Here is a 12738-nt window from a genome sequence, read left to right on the forward strand (position 1 = left end):
TTGGGGACTCATAATCTGTAAGGTTGATGGGGGACTACTGGGGCTCTGCTTGGTTGTTTACTGTTCTCATCCCCAGTTCAGATTGTGCCAACTACTGTGGGAGCAAACTGTCGATGTCAAGTGGCTGGCCATGCCTAGGAAGCAGCAGAATGGAACCAGAAAGCCCCAGGCACAAAATATAGGCAATATAGTTTTAATTTCATATTTGGTGACATCACAACTTGGCAATATCAATAAAGCCAGGGCAGGGTAGCTGGAAAGAACAAGGCACTTACCCAGAATGTCAAGCCTTCGACTCCGCAGTCCCACGCTGATCACGTTCTCTCTCCCACTGTCTCCAGCAAGTCTTTCAAAGTTTCACGGCCTCTCCTTCCAGCAAGTGACCTCCACATGCAGCACTGAGAACAGAAGCCAAACAGAAAGCTCTGGTCTTGGCACTCTCTCCAAGAGACAGTAGATTCCTCCCCCTCAATCCTCATAGTCTTTCTTCCACTTCTGTGAGGTGGGGTCTGCCTTACATCCCCCTGGGCAGGGGATCCCCTCCCTTCCAGTTCTCCCACATCTTCAACAACGACAGCCCCTCTGCTGGCAGCGTAGTTTCAAATCAAACCCTTTTTTTGCGCTCTCTCTCAACCACCACTGACAATGTCCCTTCCCTTTCTAGCCAGCGTCTTTATTATGATTATCACTTCTCACCTCCCAGTCATTATTCAAGCCGTTGATTTTTCTTTTCCTCCTTTTCCTTTATCCTATTGGAGTGGCCTGGGCACTGACCCAAGTCTGACTGAACTCAATTTCATGAAACCAGTAGATATCCATTGAGCACAACTTAGAGTAACTCACACTAAGGCACTTAAGGGCTGCATTGCTGACTCCAGTTACACCTTAGTGCTGCCACTGCCTCCTTCTCAGAACTCTGCCATGCTGACTTGGCGACACCACCCTCTCCTCCTGTCCCTCCTGATCTTTGATTGCTTGTTTTCAGCCTTCTCCATGGGCTTCTTGTGGTTGCCTCCTTTCTCTGGAAATAGCAGTTTTCCAAGGTCTTGTTCTCAGTCTCTACCTCTCCACTCTTCTCAGCTCCTTGACTTTATACCTCTGCTCTTACCTTCTCATGCCTCATTCCCACTCTGTTTTTCCTCTTCCATCCCAGTCTTTCTCCATAGATGGGGCCATTTCCAAGATTTCAACCACCATCTATATTTAGATGACCCTCCCCTCTGAAATCTATATTCAATCTAAATCTATATTCACTGTACAGAACAGTCTTCTCAGACCTATGGAATCAACCCTTCTAGACAGTTCCACTTGGGTGTATCCATGCTCAGCATGTCTGAAGTGGAACTCTCCTTCTATGAAATTCTCTCTCTTTCATAATCTTCATTTTTGAGGATCTAACACCCAGCCAGTTATCCAAGGCACAAACCCCAGAAACTTGGTAGTCTTTCTTAAAGACTCCCTCTCTGTCTCCCCGGATACATTTGGCCACCAAAGTCTAGGGGTCCTACCTGTCCCCTCCGTCATTTCAACCCCCCACCTCCACAGCTTTGTTCTGACCTGAATCCTAGTACTGCCTAATTGATCCTCTAAAACGTCCTGTCAAATACTCCTTTGGAAATGAACATCTGGTTATATCATTCCTCTGCTTTCTACCTTTCATGGCCCCAACTGGTCTTCAAGATTAAATCAGAACTCTCACTACATCCTCTGAGGCCTGGTTCATCTGGTCTCTGCCCAATCCAACACATGCCACATTTTCCTGCTTCCCTCTGCCTCCCTTGCTGTTGCTTCTACCTGAAATGCTCTCAACTGTCTTTCTTCCTTTGATCTCCTCTGGAGAATTCTCTATCTTTTCTCTCCTTTCCCTCCCCCAGGTTGGGCTAGGTAACCCCTGTTCCGCCCAAGCCCCCATGTCCACTTGTAGTGAAATACTCAGTACACTGCATCGTTTCCCTGTCTGTCTTCCAATGGTGTATGTGTAACTTGACTTTTTAAACCTGTTTACTTTAGCACTAAGTACAACACTTCACACATTCTCAGAAATGTTGTTAGATGCAGGCCAGAGAAGTCCTGGACACCACACTTGAGGGTCACAGACATCACAAATACAGGCCAAAAAACCAGTAATGTATATTTGGGCACCTCTGTCATAAGGAATCCATTGCTCAGCCTGGCACGGCTCAACCTCTAACTACAACATCTGGTAACACTGCGCAGGCTCCAGGGCAATGCTTCTACACATCACTCACCCCGTGTCCTTAAAACAAAAGACAGCTGTGACAACTGCCACAAAAGCTTGTGGTTACACAGCAATTGACCTAAAAAACAGCTATAGCTTTGGAGTGCAGGGAAGATTTCAGTTATAGAAGTGCTAAGAGAAAATACACATTTTTAAATCAACGTTTCCTGCCAATTAAATTAATGTAATTGATCCTTGCACTATGAAGTATTGTTTCTAGGAGTCCGAGCACCCACTTTTTTCCTTTCCTTCTTGTTTCGAGTTGGAGTTCCAAAGATACTCATGAATTAGCATGGAACGCACTGTGGTCGCACACAGTGGCTGGGCAACATTTTTCAGTATGAAACAATGTGTTAGCCTTAACTGTGTGTGTGTAGATAGATGAAAAATATGTGATGCATGAAAGATACTGATTCCTTATTTGGAGGGGCTGCATTGCACTTTCTTTGTGAAGCATTCTGTGCTTTAGGGAAACCATCATTTTATTATTATCCTCAAATGCCTTCGTTGCAATGACTTCTAAATAATTCCAGTCACGCATTGGTTTGTTATTACACCTAGTAATGTGCATGTGGTAAGTGTGCAGCAAAGTCTAAAAAATTTTCCATTTGCTCCATTACAGAAAAGTTTAACAAACTCTCAAGTAAAACATTGAAAATTCTTTCTCCGAATTTTATAATAAACATACCATTATTGCTATTCATAAGTTCAAAACTGTTTAGAAAATGGAGAGACAATATAACTTGGATAAGCTCTTCAATGTTCTTTTAAAATATCTCCAACATGAGATTTTTGGATCTGAAAGAACACAACAAAGAAATTATTTCAATAGTAAACTATAGTCTGTTACATCTTCTGATAAAGTGACAACAGCTTGAAATGCCCTTTGATACTATGGATGAATCAGTACAAGTAAAACAATTTGTAATCCCATAGTTACAACCCACCTTGATTATTTTGAAAACAAACAAACAAACAAACAAGGGGCCTTCCTGGTGGCACAAGGGGGTAAGTCAGCACTGTGAAACTATTGGCAGCCACTGCAGCACAAGTTCGAGGGGAGCAGAACAGGCAGATATACTGAAACACACTGCTGAGGGGAGCAGCACGAGACAGGAGAGGTCTATTGTGCCATGTGGGTCGGTTCCCTGACCAGGGATCGACTCAGGGCATAGCAGTGATAATGTTGAAACTTAACCCCGAGGTCACTAGGGAGGACCCCATAATTAGTAAAAGTACCCCCAAAATATTTGATCAAAATGTAAAAAAGGGAAATGAAAGATACAGAAAACACAATCAGATACACAAACACATTGTCTACTCTGTAGTTACAACTGATCAAGTTTTCTCAGAAAGGACATTTTTATGAGAACTTCAAAGAAGAATAATACTAATATGAGTGTATCAGTGTAATATAGACTTACAGACCTCCTTATTGTAAAATACCTAGTAAAATGAGAAAATGAGTTTCAGGAAAACATGAAACAAAGAAGGGCCTCCCTGGTGGCGCAGGTGGTTGAGCGACACACTGTGAAGCTGTCCGCAGCCTCTGCAGCGCGGGTTCGATCCCGGCTGGCCGGCGAGAATCCCACATGGTGCAGCGGGCCTCTCCTGTCTCGCCTGCTGCTCCCCTCAGCAGTGTATTTCGTCAGTCTGCCTGTTCTGTTCCCTGCTCTGGCTTTGGAATTCTCTCACCCTCCCGTGATTCTGACTGTACCTAGTGCTTGTATAAAAAAAAAATTATAAAACTCTATATTAAACTATATTGTTGATATTTGGGAAAAATTATTTAAAGCATAAATATTTACAAGAAAACCTTATTGCCTGATAAAAAGAATGCAGCTTTGGCCAAAATTTTAGGAAAGTTTCTGAATATTTTAATTAGGAAATAAGTCACTGAGTTCAATGATCTTGGAGGATACAATAAAAATGTAAATCAGATAAAACAGATTGTTCTCTGGACCCATGGACCAAATCTGGTGTGCTGTCTGATTTTGTATGACCTGTGAAAACCAAAAAAGAAAAAATATTTTATGACATGTGAAAATTATATAAAATTCAAATTACAGCATCCATAAACAAATTTTTATTGGAACTTTATTATATAAAGCTGTGTTGGAACCCAGTCAAGCCCATCTTTATAGATTGCCTGTGACTGCGTTAGCGTCACAACATCAGAGTTGGAGAGTTACTACAGACACTCTGTGTCCTGCAAAGCTTAAAAAATTTTCCATTTGGTCCATTACAAAAAAGCTTAACAAACTCTGAAGTAAAACACTGAAAATCCTTTCTCCAAATTTTATAATATACATTCCATACAAAAATAACAGCCAAAAAGAAAACATCTGAAATAAAGAAAATGAGAATATTTGGATCTCCTAGGGGGGCAGTTTAGAAATGATATCCCGGGGGCCTCCCCAGTGGCGCAGCGGTTGAGCGCTGGGTTGCGAAGTTGCCCGCAGCCTCTGCAGCACCGGTTCGATCCCTGGCTGCTCCCTGGCCACCGGAGGAGGGTCCCGCATGGCGCGCAGACCTCTCCTGCCGCCCGCTGCTCCCCTCAGCAGTGTACTTCAGTCCTCTGCCTGCTCTGCTCCCTGCTCTGGCTTTGGTGAATTCTCTCACCCTCCCGCGCTTCTGACTGTACCCAGTGCTTGTATGTATGTATGTATAAATCAATCAATAAATCTCTAAAAAAAAAAAAAAAAAAAAAAAAAGAAATGATATCCCACCTGGCATAGTCAGTTTAATAGAAATGTTTCAGTGGAATTAATTAAATAATTGGAAAAATTAATATTTTTAAGAGATTTTGCTTAAGTCAATGATACACTGAGATGTCAATAAGACAGAAAACTTTTGATATTAAGAAATTAGAATTACCCCAAGAAAGAAATGTTTTGATATTAAAACTGGCAGATTGATTTGATGAAAGGGAAAAATTATTGAGTATAGAAAATAAAACAAAATGTGAGAGGTGGATGATATATTAAAAATTAAGAATTAAGACATACCCTTTCAAACTAAGAAAATATCCATTCTAAGAAGAAATACTATTCTTTTGCTTTAAGAATTATCTAAGGAACCATAAAATACATAGAAGGAAATATAGGCGAAACACTACGGGATTTGCACATCAAAGACATCTTTACAGACACATCACCCAAAGCAGTGATAGTGAAGACAAAGATAAACAGCTGGGACTACATCAAATTAAAGAGCTTCTGCACAGCAAAAGAGACAATAACAAAAACAAAGAGAAACCCCACCAACTGGGAGAACATTTTTGCACCCAACGCTAATGATAAAGGACTGATCACAAAAATCTGCAAAGAGCTGATGAGACTCAGCAACAACAAAGAAAATAATCCAGTCAAAAAATGGGCAGAAGAGCTAAAAAGAAACTTCTCTGAAGAGGAAATGCAAATGGCCAACAGACATATGAAAAAATGTTCAACATCACTTGCAATCAGGGAAATGCAAATCAAAACTACCATGAGATACCATCTCACACCAGTGAGAATGGCACATATTAAAAAAACTAGCAACAACAAATGTTGGCGAGGATGTGGAGAAAAAGGAACTCTTCTGCACTGTTGGTGGGAGTGCAAACTGGTCCAACCACTATGGAGAGCTGTGTGGAGATTTCTGGATCTACTAAACATAGAGCTTCCATATGATCCAGCAATTCCACTCCTAGGTATTTACCCAAAGGACACAGAAACATCAATTCCAAAGAGCACCTGCACCCCTATGTTTATAGCAGCACTGTTGACAATAGCTAAGCTTTGGAAACAGCCCAAATGCCCAAAAATAGATGACTGGATCAAGAAGATGTGGTACATATATACCATGGAATATTACTCAGCATTCAAAAAAGATAAACACATGCAATTTGCAGCAACATGGATGGCGCTGGAAGGGATCATGCTCAGCGAAATAAGCCAAAAAGAAAAAGAAAAATACCGGATGGTCTCACTCATAGCAGGAATCTAGAAAACTTAAATAAGGGACCAGGAAAATGAATATAAGAAAGTGAAAATCAAAATCAACAAAAAACTATGAACCAGAGACACTTTTTGGGGGTGGGGGGCGGGAGGGGAAGGATTGGGGTCAGAATGGGGCGTTTGCAATTGTATGGGGGAATATAAAAATAAAATTTAAGATAAAAAAAAAAAAAAAAAAAAAAAAATTATCTAAGGGCCTCCCCGGTGGCGCAGCGGTTGAGCGTTGGGTTGCGAAGCTGCCCGTGGCCTCTGCAGCGCCGGTTTGATCCCCGGCTGCTCCCCCGGGCCACTGGAGGAGGGTCCCACATGGCGCGCAGACCTCTCCTGCCGCCCACTGCTCCCCTCAGCAGTGTACTTCGGTCCTTCTGCCTGTTCTGCTCCCTGCTCTGGCTCTGGTGAATTCTCTCACCCTCCCGCGCTTCTGACTGTACCCAGTGCATGTATAAACAAACAAACAAACAAAAAAGAATTATCTAAAATGAGGGCCTCCCCGGTGGCGCAGGGGTTGAGCGCTGGGTTGCGAAGCTGCCCGCAGCCTCTGCAGCGCCGGTTCGATCCCCGGCTGCTCCCCGGCCACTGGAGGAGGGTCCCGCATGGCGCGCAGACCTCTCCTGCCGCCCGCTGCTCCCCTCAGCAGTGTGCTTCGGTCCTTCTGCCTGCTCTGCTCCCCGCTCTGGCTCTGGTGAATTCTCTCACTCTCCCGTGCTTCTGACTGTACCCAGTGCTTATATAAATAAATAAAAATAAATCTAAAAAAAAAAAAAAAAAAAAAGAATTATCTAAAATGAATGGGTCGGGCCTCCCCGGTGGCGCAGCGGTTGAGGGCTGGGTTGCGAAGCTGCTCGCGGCCTCTGCGGCGCCAGTTCGATCCCCGGCTGCTCCCTGGCCACTGGAGGAGGGTCCCACATGGCGCGCAGACCTCTCCTGCCGCCCGCTGCTCCCCTCAGCAGTGTACTTCGGTCCTTCTGCCTGCTCTGCTCCCCGCTCTGGCTCTGGTGAATTCTCTCACCCTCCCGCACTTCTGACTATACCCAGTGCTTGTATAAACAAAACAAACAAATAAATAAATAAATCATAAATAAATAAAAATACATGCCTCTTTAAAAAAAAAAAAAAAATTAAAAAAAAAAAAAATAAAATGAATGGGTCATGTAATGAAAGATACGAGGAAAAATACATGTGGAAATCTGAAGTTTGACCAAAAGATGTTTGTGAATCTGTTTGCCTTAAAGGACACCAATTTTTTTTTTTTTTAATTAAGACAACTCATTTTATATAGAATTCCATAAGTGGTTGTCAGGACTTACTCATGAAATGTCATGAAAATAAAAAGGATGCTGAATTTATAAAATTCTCAAACAGAAGTATAAGAGCCAGGGAGTCTTCAAATGTCAACACTGTAAGTTCAGCTGAAGCTGACAAAGGTGTCAGCGCCATGAAGAATATATTAAAATCATTATCTAGAATCGAGGCTGCAAGCTAATGGCTATCCATTCAATGGTGTAGTTGTTAAAGAATTTGATGTTGCTCCCTGTGTCAAATCACTGCTCACTCAGAGGCATTATTTGGCAGTAACAGCCATGTCAAATAAAAGACCACATCAATATTTTCTAAAATTCAGCAAATAATTTAGAAATTATTAGAATTATTTGAGGAATGATTTAACTAGCTGTTTAATAGGAATTATAGGCATTTAATTTTTTACTAATATGTAATAGATATCAATATATCCAAATTAATATATGTTTTAGAGCCAAGCATGTCTCTGTCTCCATCTCTCTGTATATTTCTATATCTGCATCTATGAATTACTACACCTGTTGTTAAATTCTTTGACCATCACCAGTAGACACAACTCACATTCCACACTAGGTTTCTGTCCTGGCCTCACCTTTTGGATGGCACACATGAAATTGACTTCCCAGCTCTGACCTTGGCTCCAGAACTGTCCAGGCTCTCTCCTGCAGCTGGCCTTACTGCCTCACCCTGCCTCGAGTCACACCCCTTTTAATTCAGCCCAGGCCTGGGGAAACTTCCTTTGCTGGTATAGCAGTGGGAAGCACTCCCATTTCTCTTGCCACTGTCAGTCTCCACATGGCCCCGGAGTTAAAGGAAGTGCATTCATTCCTGTAGCAAAACTTGCTGCCTGAGCACTATTCACAGTTGCCAATTTATGGAAACAACCTGAGTGCCCAAGGACAGATGAGTGGAAGATGTGGTCTACATAAGCCACAGAATACTGTCCTATAGACACAATGGAGTACTATTCAGCTATTAAAAGAAAAGATGAACTCTTGCCATTTACAACAACATGGATGGATGTGGAGGGGATGAGAAGACAAATAGCACATAATTGCACTCATATGTGGAATACAGAGAAAGAAAGCAAAGAAACAGACAACACTAAACCAAAACAAACCCTAGAAATCTCACTGCAGAACTGAACTACCAGAGTGGGAGGTTGGGGGATGGGGAGTAAAGTGAGGAGGGGCTCAGTGGACTGTGGTAGAAGGCTGTGGGTGCTTTGGTGGAGGGTGTGGTGTGAACGTACACCCCTAAATCATATACAGTGTTGTAAACCAAAGTAACCTCAATAAAAAATAATACATTTCCCAAAAAAATGAAAAAAAAAAAAAAGAAAAAAAAGAAACACCATGAATCTTGCTGCCTGAAAAGCAGCTGAACTCTTGGCCAACAGGCTCTTTTCCCAAGGGCCATTTTCATTTCATGTCTTGATTTCAGTTGCAGAAGGAAAAGCTTTAGTTCTCTATAGAGGAATTTCAGGCATCAAAGGCAGGAGGGTGGAGGGGGAAGAATTTTGGGAGTTCACGCTAGAATACTAATATTTTATGAATCCACCTGCAAATCAAAAGAGAAAAAACTTGGACTTTTACCTTATTATTTTTCCAGAGGGGGAAGGAGGAATTCCTCTACATTCTTTGGTTTCTGCTTTGTTGAATGGCTCCTGTGCGTGTACAGACTTAAATGAGATGAAGTGGCTGTGTGACCCACCACTTGTTATGTTATGGAACACAGTCATGCCAATAAAAATAATAGCAAACTTCTTCTGTGGATGCTTCTTCTATGCACTGCATTAAGAAACAAAAAAGAAAGAATTGTGAATGCACTGTGCCATTTAATCCTCAAAACAAATTTAGGAGGTAGGCAATTTTTTTTTCTTTTTTTTTTTTTAAACCGTGATTGATGACAAATGCCATCTTTTTTTTTTTATAGAGGCGTGTTTATTTATTTGTTTGTTTGTTTGTTTATACATGCACTAGGTACAGTCAGAAGCGCGGGAGGGTGAGCGAATTCACCAGAGCCAGAGCGGGGAGCAGAGCAGGCAGAAGGACCGAAGTACACTGCTGAGGGGAGCAGCGGGCGGCAGGAGAGGTCTGCACACCATGTGGGACCCTCCTCCGGTGGCCGGGGAGCAGCCGGGGATTGAACTGGCGCCGCAGAGGCCGCGGGCAGCTTCGTAACCCAGCGCTCAACCGCTGCGCCACCGGGGAGGCCCCAATTTTTTTTTTCTTTTTTTTAAAGATTTATTTATTTATGCATACAAGAACTGGGGTACAGGCCAGAGTTGTAGAGGGTGAGAGGATTCACCAGGACAGAGTGATCAGAACAGGCAGACTGACTGAAATACACTGCTGAGGAGAGCAGTGGGCAAGTCAGGAGAGGTCTGCTGCGCCATGTGGGTTGCTCCCTGGCCAGCCAGGGGATTGAACTCATACTGCAGTGGCTGCAGCAAGCTTCATAGTTTGTGTCTTAACCCCTTGCACCACCAGGGAGGCCCCCAGTAGGTAATGTTTTTATCCCCATTTACAGATTTTACAGCATGCTGGGTATTCTCTACCTGTACCCCCTTTTCAAACCCATTCCGGCAATGCACTGTACCCTAGACTCTCTTATCCTTAGGATTTTGTTTAGGTTTGCCCAATGGGGGTCACCCCAGGAGACTAGAGAGTGGAAGAAGAGAGAGAAAGCGGTTGAGGTGTTTCTGCCCAGTTCTCCTTTCTCCAGCTACTAACATGGTTATAGTAGAAAATGCTTCCCTTCACAACTTACAGCTTCTGTTAGTCGCCCCCTCCCCATAACTCCAGCTCTCACAGGGCATTGGTAACACCACTTCTTCCCCTGCGCCTTTCCAGTAAGTACTACCCTCTCTTGCTGACTTCCCTAAACCCTGCACACACCTCCATAGTCTCTTCATTAAATAGTCTTCACAGCTCTCAGCTGAGTGTGCCTTCTGTTTCCTGTTGGAACTCTGACTAATAAGTTAATATTTGATCTTGGAACTATCTGCTACAGAGCTGTTTACTTCTTTACTTACTGCCTTCTCCTAAATGTTATATTTTTATTTGTTTGATTTAAAATGTCTGTTTGACTTTATTTAAAGGGAGGTGGATCTCACACACACACAGTTAGCTATTTTTCAGGTGAACATTGATTATTTTCACCCTTGACTGTAAGACACATCTTCTGTAGTTTTATCTACATATTCATGACTCTCAAAGTGCTCCATGGGATTACTACTTCTTCTTCATAAATGTATAATTAGAAATTCTCAAGGGGTTCAGTTTCACACAAGCACACATTATAGTAACTGGCAAGCAATTTTTTCCCCTTTAAACCAAAATAAACATTTAGGGGCACTTCTGGAAACTGTGATTAGGTAAATGTCAGCAAGATGCTGTTCATGTCTTTACAAGGTCTGTGTAGAGAAGGGCTTTCTTTATTGGTAGGGGCTCAGCAACTCAAATGCACTTTTTGGGAAACTTGAATATTTATGATCTAATTTTATAGATGGATAGATGTTCTTGTGTTTGGGTGAATTAATATGCTTCCAAAATCAGAGTGGAGATTGGAAATAGAAACTAGAAATGCAACTTCACACTGGCTCCCAATTTCTTAGAAGAAAATATATTTCAAAGCTTGTCCTGAGATCTATATTCCTAGACATAAGTCATAACCAAATGATGTGTGAGACAACCACACACGTAACAGATTTTAAATAACACATAAATGTAGTCTAATTTTCCTGTTCTCAACCCTCATGAATCATTTTTTCTTAGCCATTGGAATTCTTACATATAGTTTCCAAGTTGATAGGAATGACTTTTTAAATGGTGTTGTGACTAAGCAGCCCAATAGCTTCTTTTTTTTTTTATAGTTTTTTTTTATAGAGGCATGTTTTTATTTATTTATTATTATATTTGTTTGTTTGTTTTGTTTATACATGCACTGGGTACAGTCAGAAGCGCGGGAGGGTGAGAGAATTCACCAGAGCCAGAGTGGGGAGCAGAGCAGGCAGAAGGACTGAAGTACACTGCTGAGGGGAGCAGCGGGTGGCAGGGAGGTCTGCGCACCATGTGGGATCCTCCTCCGGTGGCCGGGGAGCAGCCGGGGATTGAACTGGCGCCGCAGAGGCCGCGGGCAGCTTCGCAACCCAGCGCTCAACCGCTGCGCCACCGGGGAGGCCCCCCAATAGCTTCTTATTGGAGCTACCTTGCTCCAGACACCAGGTCACCACCTGGATATGTTCTGCCGTGGGCAGTATAACTGTGACTTATCAAAAAAGCCAATTCTAGATTTTAATTTCCTCAGCAAAAACCCAGAAAACAAACAGATAACACAGGTCATCACAGTGCACAAGTCTGAAATGTACTTTTGAAAAGGTACAGGATTTTTTATCAAGACCAATCAACTTGATAATTAAACATTTATGTACTTACATAAAGTGGGGTTTTTTTTGCACTTAACCATTTAAGTGAATAATCAGCCATTGAAATGAATGATTGCATAATAAAATAACACTTGAAATGTTATCTTGTAGATTGAATGACATTGCAGAGTTGGCAAGATAGAAATAATTACAAAACACAGCTTCTAATTTTATAGATACTAAGGCTGCATTCCAAAAAGGATCACAAAATCCCAAAGAAGATCTAATAATACCTCAAAATCCTACCTGAAAAATCTTTGCCTGAAACTTGGGGATAGGGTTTCATTTTTTTAGGTTAAATTCTTATTGCCTGTTAAAATGCAAACACCATTAGAAGTAGTATTTTGTATTAGATTTGGCTATCCTGTAACATAAAACCCAAAATAACAATGGTTAAACTCATAGGCGTTGATTTTTCCCTCGTGTATAATAAATCCTGAAATAGGCAGTCCAATACTAGGCAGGAACTCTTATGAACAACAAGAACTGAATTCCCTTCAGTCTCTTTGTTTTATCATCCTAAGCATGTGTATACCATCTCCAAGTTATACTCAGAGTCCAACATGGCAGCAGGAGCTCAAATCGTCACAGATGTATTCCAGTCAGGAACAAAGAAAGAAAAGCAAAAGGCTCATACCAGCTTCTATCCCTTTCTAAAAAGACTTCCTAAAAGTACCATCCAGAAACTTCTTTTTATATCATATTGGTCAATCTTAACTGGAAGGTAGGACAGTCTTGTCATGTAGAATAAAACTAAGATTCTGTCCCTG

At 42.0% G+C, this 12738-nt stretch overlaps 1 long non-coding RNA gene across 1 annotated transcript in view; it reads right to left on the reverse strand.

The window, feature by feature from the left end:
• LOC119246294 (uncharacterized) overlaps window positions 1–12738 on the reverse strand; it is a 175937-nt gene that overhangs the window by 28709 nt on the left and 134490 nt on the right. The window contains exons 5-7 of the long non-coding RNA XR_005125484.2: window positions 9135–9329; window positions 2928–3037; window positions 276–398 (exon numbers count right to left, since the gene is read on the reverse strand). This is a non-coding gene — a long non-coding RNA (uncharacterized LOC119246294). The remainder of the gene's footprint in view (window positions 1–275; window positions 399–2927; window positions 3038–9134; window positions 9330–12738) is intronic.

The sequence above is a fragment of the Talpa occidentalis genome, unplaced genomic scaffold, assembly GCF_014898055.3.
Source record: "Talpa occidentalis isolate TD23 unplaced genomic scaffold, MPIMG_talOcc4v2.1 talOcc4.15, whole genome shotgun sequence".
Taxonomy (NCBI): Eukaryota; Metazoa; Chordata; class Mammalia; order Eulipotyphla; family Talpidae; genus Talpa; species Talpa occidentalis.